Genomic DNA, 10,491 nt, shown 5'->3' with positions numbered 1-10,491 from the left:
CGAAGAACCAGAACCTTTCCAACAAAATCAAATTTTCCCAAAAAAAACCAAGGGCCAAAATATGACTATAAATGTAAAAACCAATTCTGCCTGGCTTGCATTGGCAAGAAAGCACCGCACACTGGCACGTGCTTATTTTTCATGAGCAAATACAGCAACTGTCCTTCCACCTGGGGTATCTGGATGGGTTCATAGGTACACAGAGCGAAATGCCTCCCCAGAAACCACTGCTCTTCCGCTGGTGTTAAACAGGTGAGAGCAAGTTTTGAACGAGCTCCTGATGTTTTCAGGTAAGGGAGGTGGGGGTGCAGTGCTGGCTTAGCAGAGGTGAGGGGCATTTCACTGTGATGTTACACCTCCATCCAAGCCTCGCTGCTAACGGCAGCATTTGATTTGGGAGCATTAAATGCTTCGTGGTATAAAACGGGATGAGATGTTGCTTTTCTAACCTCAGAGTTGCACTAGGCCGTGTTTATTAAATAAAGCGACGTTCTCCCTCCTGCTGCATGGCTCAAAACTTCGTTACCCTCACTGAAGGCGGCAAGGGCTGCACACGGCAACAGGGAAGACAGCGGAGTTCACAGCGTCGCTCCCCTCCCTCCCGAGGGCTATTCATAAAATTTAGTGTCAATCAGCATTCGGGAAAAGCACTTGCTTTATTTAATATATAACGCTTTATGCTGCTTGATAAAATGAATAATTGCAGCGCAAACTGCTGAGCGCCATGTCTGGCATCTCAGAGCAAGGAGGAGCATTACGGCAAGAGTGAAGCCACTGATCGCTGGCACGACACAACCCACCAGGCAAGGAGAGCAACGCACGATATTTTATAGTAGTGCATTGCTCACTTAGCCTCGCTGCAAACCGAGTCCTCTGCCCTCCCCCTGCTGATGCACGTTGCTTTCTGTTATAGATCAGTTGACCTGATGGGCTCCCTCATTCCCAAGTGTGTGCGAGTTATCCCACTACTCTTTATTTTCATCTAGCCTACCGCCTATGCACTGCAGCCACGTGGTCTCAGCAATATATCAACATTATCTGCAACTTGACAAAATCACAAGGGTCACGGGTCAGCCATTCAGGGCAGAGGTCTGCATGTGAACTGGATTCCCGGGGAAGACCCCAAAGATGCCCCATGATGGCAGAGAGAGGTGCTTGCCACTGGTGCAGCGGGAGAGATGCTCACGGGCACGCTTGGGAGGTGGGCACCCAATTCAGACTGGATTTGAAAGGCTGGATCAAGTGCTAGTGAAGTGAATGGGCCTGGCCCAGGACCCGAAGCAGAGCAGGTGTTAGGTCCCTGCACCACAGCGGCTGTGCAAATGCAACTCTTCTAATCACTCCTATGCACGTGACATGCTCCCTGCCCCAGCCAAAGTCGGAGCTGTAGACAACGCGAGACTCTTCTAGCCTGCATTCAAAAGCCTGGGTGCTGTAGAGATTTATGCCTTTGCTCTGGGGATCTTGGGCTCAGCTCCCAATGCGTTGGCTGAGGCAGTGGCTATCGCATGAGCAGTGCTGGCTTGCATCAAGCACCCTCTTCCTTGGGGTCCTTGAGGTAGACGTCCAGCAGCATCTCAGGCCTCAAGCTGCAGTCATCACTCAAACGTGGCACAACGCCACGCGGCTATCACCAAAACACTTCGGTGACTCCAGCCGGGGGGAAGGCAGCATTTAGCGACAGTCAAAGCCAGCTCTTTCATGGGTTTAGCCTGCCTGGTCAGTGGGAACATTAATGGCATTTTCAGCCCTTCCCTTTGGAGGCAACAAATGCAAAGGAAATGACAGGAGGGAAACGATGGGGAATTTTTAATCACAGCAAACCAACAGGACCAAGCCCTGCTTTCCCGCATGCAAGTGTAAATTAATGACCCCTTCAGATAATGTGTTTAGACCACCTAATAAAAGATGCTCACAGGCATCCAAAGAACCTCGCTACCCAAGAACTTCTTTGCTACCCAAAGAACCGCACCTGCCGATGTCCTTCAACCAGTACGGCTACAACCAAAAACCCTTCAGATAATGGCCCTGGCCCTCAGCCGGGCACAGGGCGGGTGGGATGCGTGTTTGCAGCTCTGGCCCGGGCACAAAGTGCAGAGCGGGCTTCAGGTCAGGCCCTCTCCAATGCCCCAAAACATTCCCACTTGGCCTCTATGCCATGAGCTAGAGAAGGGACAATGTAGAGATAAGAAGCCCTTGGAAATACAACACCTCCCTTGGAGACACAACATTTGGGGTGCTTCTCCAACCCCAACTCAGCACTGCTCTCTCAACGCCCGAACCGAGCGCTGAATGATCTGAGCATGTTCCCGCAGGGCTCGAGCTGGCCCTCACATCTCCTATGTCTTCTAGCTAAGCCAAGGCTTTGATCGGCCACATCTGTTGCTGCTCAAGTCAAAGGCAGCTGTGGTACGTCAGCTGTGTCTACACTAGATGTCTGCTAGCATTGGGATGCGGCGAGGGGCATGAGGAGGTGCGATCTCCAAGAGGCTCCAGTGTCCCTGGCAGCTTGCAGAGAAAAGACTCTCTTACTGGCACAGCTTGCTAGGGCCGTAAAGTGCGCGTTTGCTCTTCCGATACAAAGCGCATCATGGTGGGTACAGCCACGTTCAAGCAGAGAGCTTGCGGCTATCCCGATGCATTCATTTTCCCTAAAGTAGGAGTGCATTGCAAAGGGGTCCCTAAAGTAGGAGTTATTTAGTTGGACTAGACAAGGGTCTCAAGAGGTCATTTACACCAGGGGGGATTTACTCAATAGCTCCCGCTGCCTCTGACCTCGGCTCTCCTGAATCAGAGCAAAAAACCATAGGAGCTGTCACAATAAGATTTGCTTTTCAACGGGCTTTGCTAAAAATAAATGGTAGAGTCAGATTTGGCACGCCGGCCTTGTGGCCCACAGGAGATTTAACACGGGTGGGAGCATTTTGTTGGTGGGTTTCCCTTGTATTGGCTTAGCCTGAGCAGGGCAGTTGACAGGGACTGAAGTACACCGGGCATTTACCCGTGTTTCACGTGCAACACAAAGGACAAATTAGGTCTCAAACAGGGGCGACTGTATCCTCCCATCCTAGACAGGAACTCGGCCGGACACATTTCCCTGCGCAGCCGATTCCTGGAGCGGGTTTTCTCCACTGCCCCGAACTGCTGTTGCAAATTTAATTTATTCCTGCGTTAGCTCTGGCTGCACGACTCTCAATGGTGGCATGCTATTGACCCACGGATTAATCTTCTGCTGTCCTCATTACAGCGCACTCCCATCTGCTTTATTTTCATCTGCCTCCATCTCCACTCCCAGTGTCAGAAATGAAAAGGGACGGACAAGAGAGGTCAGAGGAAGCTGGCTGCTCGGCCCAAACGCGGTACATGGTCAAGAGCGGTTACGTCAGCTGCGTGCAGCCAGCGCAGGAATCAGAGGCTTCTGGACGGCGAGAAATCACAAGGAAAAAAAATAAATGAATAAAACAGCAGAGCAAAGGTCGACTCAGTAAACACATGTGAAGGCAGCCGTGGCATGCAGGGCAGGACAGCATATCAGCAGCAAAGGTGGCACACGGTAGCTAAGGCCCGAGTTGAAGGCGTATGAATTTGGTACGTGCCAACCACCCACCTCCTATTCATAACACTCGCTGGCTTTCACTTGTGCTCCTAGGTGGCACTGACACCTGCATTTAAGCTGTCATACCATTAATTTGCAGGCCCAAATGCTGTCATGCTTCACACCTGTAGTAAAAAGAAATATTGGGACTCTGTTATGAAGAGGAGGAGACGCTATCTAAAAATACACCAGCCACCAGAAGCTCGAGGACCCCAGCAGACGCAGGCACCGCTTTCCTGAGGGCTCACAGCTCCAGCCAGACCTCTCAGCTTTTCATCAAGCACGTGGAATAAAAGATAAGAGGGCAAGCCTCGGTTTATATTAACACTGTGTAGATTCAGGGATTGGCAGAACACGTTTCCAAAATGCAGTTATCCGTATTTCTGCATTCACGATGGTTTTAACGACAAATAACCCCTGTGAAGTCAGGGCTGTGAGTCAAACTCCAGCCAGTACTGAAGGTCCAGGATCGCACGGGAGGCGAATCAGCTCAGAAGGGTTATTGCAGTCCCGTACCTCTGGCCCTGCTCTGGCGATCTTCGGCTTCATCACCTTGAAACACAGTTAATCATCCTCTTATTAGAGCCAACACTGAGATCTCATTTACAGCCCTCCTGGAGTAACCCTGCGGGAGTCTTAATATGTCTTTTAAGCATTACAGCAATACTTAAAGCCCCCAGCCACACCCAGGGGTGGACCCCTCGCCCCATTTAAACCGATCAAGGAGAGTTTTGCCATTGGTTTCAATGGGGACAAGCTTGACTCCTGAACCACACCGCAAAATACTCAGAGGAAGAATTGCAAGGTGTTTGCAGGAAGTCACAAAGCCCAGACTCCCAGTGCTCACTCCACAGGACCATGATGCCCCTCTATATAGGGAACTTCATCGTACGGCCAATAAACAACACAGCAAAACAGGTCTCACCTCCGAACCAGACAGACAATCGTTCGACGGAAATAGGAACTGCTTTAGCAATACCACTAGCTGGATACCGCATAGGAAGAGAGAAAGGATGCTCTCTCTTGAAAGAGATGCCCTGTCTCCATTGCATTGTCCTGAAGGCTGATGGGAGTTAGGAGGGGGCCGCAATGCCAAATGCACCGGCCTGGCCAGAAGCAATATACTTCCTCCAGCACGCCGGACCTGCATGGCTTCACACCATGAGAGCACATGCAGGTATGGTTCATTTTTTAATCCGCAGGAGTAAAAAGATCACAAGCCATAATTAGGAACGGATTTGTCTGCAACGTATACAACACAACAGCTCGCACAAGGGCAGTCAGCTGGCTAAGGTGACATGGCAGAGCTACAACTAAAATCTAGGTCTTGGGTCCCTGCCCAGTACCGTTTTCACAGGTCTCCGCTTCCACTCCTGAAGCCGAGCACTGCCTCTAGCTTTCTCTGGTTTAAATGAGCTCATAGAAATCATACAAAAGCAGGGCTGAAAGGGCCCTCAGGAGGTCACTTCTAGTCCAGCCTCCTGCTCAAGGCAGGATCAGCCCTGTCCAAAAACTGCAGCCAAACCTGTCTAACTTGCATTTAGATTTCCAGAGATGGAGATTCCTCTCTCCGTGCGCAGTTCTACCCTCGTATTGAAAATGTTCCTTGCAGCATCCAACCTCATCTCACTTGTTGCCATGCGAGTCCATTACTTCTCGTCTGTCCCCAGTAGACACAGAACTGGCTGCCATCCTCACGATAAATCACCTTTTTCAGATCTGATTTGACTGTTACCCAATCTGCACTGAGTCTTCTCTTCTAGAGACTAAATAATCCCACTTCTTTCAATTTTTCCTCAAGCCCTCTAGACCGTTGACCATTTTTATTCCTCTCCTCTAGACTCTTTCACCGCTCTGATCCCTGTCACTTGCCCGATGTGCTGCTCAGCTTTCTGCTCCCCGCCCCATGCTCCCAGCCTGATCTGATGCTCTGCTTTCTGCTCCTTGCCTATCTGCTGCTGTACTTTCTGTCCCCTCCCTGATCTTTTCTGCGTGCATCACAGGTTGGCCACCCCAGTTCTACACCGTTTCCTTTTTTAAAGCTTGCATAAGAAATGCATTAGTTTTTTTTTTTTTTAATCTATCTTGTAAAGCTTCACCAGAGAGCAGCTTTTCCAAGGACCCATGGAAAAAAATCCATTCCCTATTGAAAATCAGTGGCAGAACTCCCCTGGGACTTCAGATGGTCTAGTATTTCATCCAGTGTCCTTCGTTGTGGGGAATTAGTTTTAATACCTTTGATAGATCTGTCAAGCGCGTGGGGCGATCTGTGTTAACATGGAGTGACTGGAGGCATCACAGTATATTTTTATGAAATCATTTATGCTCAATTGTAATTTGTCATTTATGTACAGGTGCCCAGGGTTAAAATAGGCACATTTTTTATAAGTGAAAATACAAGTCATTAATTACATTAATTAGATGTGAGCAGCTGAAGGGACATCTCTGTGTTTTGAGCTTATGTCTGGGGGGGGAATAAAAAACCTCTCTGATCTGATGAACGAGAGATCATAAACTCGTGAGCTGATTTGCATGTAAATAAGTAGTTGTTCAGAATGTAGGCCCCTTCAATTCACTTACTGCAGTCAGTAGAAGTTTTCCCACTGGCTTAATTTGAAGCAGACCTATAATAAGGAAGAGGATCATTTATATACGTCGTAACCCCTTTGATCGTATCCTGTTTCTGGGTGGGGGAACAGCCATTGCAGCTCATGAATACTATAATCTTAAAACACTTCATTTTTTTTCCCCCACCCAAAATCTACATTAGCAGATTAACTGGAAATCAATTAACATTGTTACAGTACAACCAGAAACCAGATAAGGCCCTTTTGGTTTCAGTGGGTGTTGGTGGGACAGAACGGGAGAATCAGGAAGATTATTTCATTTATTCAAAATTATATATTTCAGATCATTGACACTTAAAGAAGCATAAAGAGCATGCATCAATACAGCCTCAAAAGCTGTCAGTGAAAAATGCAAGTCTAATGTTCTTTTATGTTATTGTTCTGATTGGATTTAGCAAAGTGCTCCGGACGTTTGTCAAACAGATTTGGGGAAGACACCCTGGCCATGTGTACACGTGGCGCCATTTCTTGAATCAAAAGTGAATGCGTGTCCAGTTGTTTCTCAGTTTAATCTCTGCAGTTTAGACTAACCTGCAAAGATTGAACTGATACCTTGTCATGCATCCACAGATGCATCTCGAGCAGGTCCAGGGAGGTGATCCTCCCCCTCTATGCGGCACTGGTCAGGCCGCAGCTGGAGGACTGCGTCCAGTTCTGGGCACCACACTTCAGGAGGGATGTGGACAGCATGGAGAGGGTCCAGAGGAGGCCACTCGCATGGTCAAGGGGCCCCAGGGCAGGCCCTACAAGGAGAGGCGACGGGACCTGAACCTGTTCAGCCTCCAAAAAGAGAAGGCTGAGGGGGGATCTTGTGGCCTGTTACAAACTAGTCAGGGGGGATCAGCAGGCACTGGGGGGGGAAATCCCTGTTCCCCCGAGCACTGCCAGGAGTGACCAGGAATAACGGTCACAAGCTGGCAGAAGGGAGATTTAGGCTAGATGTCAGGAGGCGCTACTTCACGGTCAGGGCGGCTAGGGTCTGGAACCAAGTTCCAAGAGAAGTGGTGCAGGCTCCTACCCTGGGGGTCTTTAAGAGGAGGCTTTATGAACACCTTGCTGGGGTCGTTTGACCCCAGTACTCTTTCCTGCCATGGCAGGGCGTCGGACTAGATGATCTACTCAGGTCCCTTCCGACCCTAGAAACTATGATTCATCCCAGGGAAGTGGTCCTCGCCCCTACCTTGGGCAAATTGGATGATCACTTGTCTGGGGTCTTGTGAACCCAGCATTCATTCCTGCCTGTGGCTGGGGGTCCGGCAAGATGATCTGTTCAGGTCCCTCCTGACCCTAGCTACTATTAAACTATGAATCTATGAAAAAAGATGCTGGAGTCTGCTAGAGCACGGTAATTACCATGTTCCAGCAGACTCGATTAATTGAGCTCGCCCTGATGCGCTGTCATTACACCACATTGGAGCAGCCTTGCTGCTCGTGTACAGGCGCCCCTGGACCTCCCCATGAGCAGGAGCGTGCATTTCCCCACAGACAAAGAGCAGCGACACAATATGTGCCACTGCTGCTTGTCCATGGGACCTGCCCACGTGCATATGTTCTGGCACATGGCATGTTGCCCTGGGTGGGGTATGGGAGGCTGAGGCCAGCATCTGGACTAGCCCCCGGCAGCCTTACCTGGGGTCCTGAGGGCCTCCGGGGGCTGTGACCACGGCTGTCTGGCAGCACAGAGCATGGTTAGCAAACACAGCGTGTCTCCAGCTGTCCAGGCTCCAATTTCCGGTGCACACATTGCTGCCACGTGCACTGCCTCACTTTTTTAAGGCATGGGGGTTTTTGACCCCAGGATCTCTCCCAGGATGTATCATAAAGCTTTAAAAAAGCTCCAGCGCTGCAAATTAGCAGCGTGGGGAACGCCTGCACGTGTGGCATGTGCGGTGCTGCAGACGGGTCTACGGCGCTACATATCAAATGTCCACACTCATCTGGACGTGACCCCTGAGCTCTGTTACATCAGTTTAAATCACTGTAATTGGGTGGGTTTTTTGCAACAACAACAACAACAACAACAAAAATAATAGGTAGATTCACCAATTTCAAAACTTTGGATTTGGATTGGTGCCAACTTAGCCAAATTCCTTGTTTAAACAATAACCGCCCCCAATATGGAAATGTTTCAGCATGTTCTAAATGAAACCTTTCAATTAGACTGACTTGGGGGGAAGAAATCTTTTTTTTTTTTTTAATTGGTCAAAAAATAACCCATTTTATTTGGTCAAACCATTCTGAAAATGACTTTCTCGGCTTTTTGAAATGGCCGGTAAACTATAACATGCACAGTTTGCCCAGCATGAGGGCCAAATCCTCCGATTTCAAATCAAACCCATTCCCTGTACTGTCCTGAAAGTAGCAGTTCCTTTTCCTTCTCTCCCTGGATTTCAACACAACAGCGCAATCAAAAAACTGGCGTAACAGCATGATGAATCAGGCCGGTGGCCACAAGTCTAGCGACGTCCCTATGGGCCTATTACCTGGCGGCTCAATGGAGCTTTGTCAAAAGCTTGCAGAACGAGCGAAGGATGCAGGGCCCTCCGGTAGCACCCTTCCCTATGCTCCGTTTTAATTCACGGGCATTGTCCGCTTAATAAAGTAGTTGTCCCCCCTTTTTGCTCCCCCTTCAACTGCGTCCCTCTCTCTATTCAATGGGTAATTGCAAAGGAGAAAGGAGAGGAACTGCTTCATCAGGAGGACTGGAGCTAGAACGAGCCAGATCTGCCAATTCATCCCTGCGCTATTCGCAGCCACTGTGGGAAGGCAGAAGAACTGTGCTCTTGCTTGTGCTTTAAGTAAGGCTCAGAATAAATTACGGCGACCGGCCTGCAAACGTGCTCCTTGCAAAAGGCTTCCACAATTGACTGATGTATTAGCAGGCTCTTTCCCAAGGTGTCATGTGTTGTTGTGGGGTGGGGGAGAACAAATGAGGCTGTGCTAGATTCGGGGGAAGCTGGTGGCTGGCATGCGACTGGCTTGCCAGTTCTCTTCTGCACTATTTACCACTGATTGGGGAAAGGAGGCGAGCGGCTCTGGCTTGCAATTGAAATCAGCGTCTCTTTGGACTCCAGCTGCAGGGATGAAGCCCCTGTGAGAGCAGGACGCTTCCCCGCCGCTGCCTTTTTTCACATTCTTCTTGCAGGAGTGAATCGCAACGCTCGCAGAGCCCGGAGAACGGCTCAAACAATTGCGAGACCGCAACTTTAGTCCAGGCAAAAACTTGCCCCTCTCGGTAGGTTTGACCCCAGGTAGACACGGCACTTCCAACCCTGCCTGGCTCACATTATACTTCATCAATGTCTCATCAAAAAGAGCAAGGGCAGTGCAGCGACTCCGCCCCCAGATAAACAGCTATTAATTAAGTAGGCAGCTCAGCATTCATTCTAATATAGTCCTATTTTTTTTTGTTCAGCTTCTTTCACAAGGAAAACTTCATTTCCTTTCTAATTCATCATCTGGGCCCTTGGGTCCTAAACTGCATTGACCTTCAAGGTTTTAGATAAGGGAAAAAACTGGGACATTTTAGTTGTGTGCCTCGTTACGAATGCCCGACGGCCCGGGCGAAAATGGCACAAGAAGTCACCACCGTCGAACATGAGATTCTTGAGTTATTAGCTCTCTAGTCCCTATTTTCATTAAAGATAGATAGCATTGTTGACAGTGAGAGTTATTTTTCCTCCAGAAGTGCTAATAAAGGGCGTCAGATTTACAAGATAAGGGACCTTTAAGGCTGCAGAGGTTGCATAATGTGTATGTATCGTCGCTATAAACGTCCTCTCAAATGACTTTTTATTTAATCGGTTCAGCCGATCGGCGCGTCTTCCCCCAAACCGTGGGGTTAATCTAATTACAGATAGCCAGTCATTCCATTGCTCTTCGTTCTTTTACTCCTATCAACCGTACTTCAATAGCTGGCATTCGTTTCGGCAGCCGTAATACTGAAGTGCATTCACAAGCAGCCTAATTGAACTGCAGTTGCTTGTGGAGCCCCACAGTCCACAGAAAAGAGACCCTGCCAAGTTCATTTTCTAGCCTTCAGGGAATTGGCTGCCCAGCCAACACCAGGCCTCCCTTATTCACGCAGGTAAGCACTTATTCATGCAAGCAATCCCAAGGACTGCTCTGAGAAGTGCCAACTTCCTTTGCCGCCCGAGTCCTCATCTCACCTGTACCACACTCACGGGGGGCGGGGGGGGACGGTGAGACACCAAAACAGGGTGGTGCTCGGTTTGCGAGGATGGAGCAAAAAAAAAAAAAAAAAAAAAA

This window comes from Gavialis gangeticus, unplaced genomic scaffold (assembly GCF_001723915.1).
Source record: "Gavialis gangeticus isolate Ggan-Ray unplaced genomic scaffold, GavGan_comp1, whole genome shotgun sequence".
NCBI lineage: Eukaryota > Metazoa > Chordata > Crocodylia > Gavialidae > Gavialis > Gavialis gangeticus.
Note: the sequence above shows the minus strand (reverse complement) of the source record.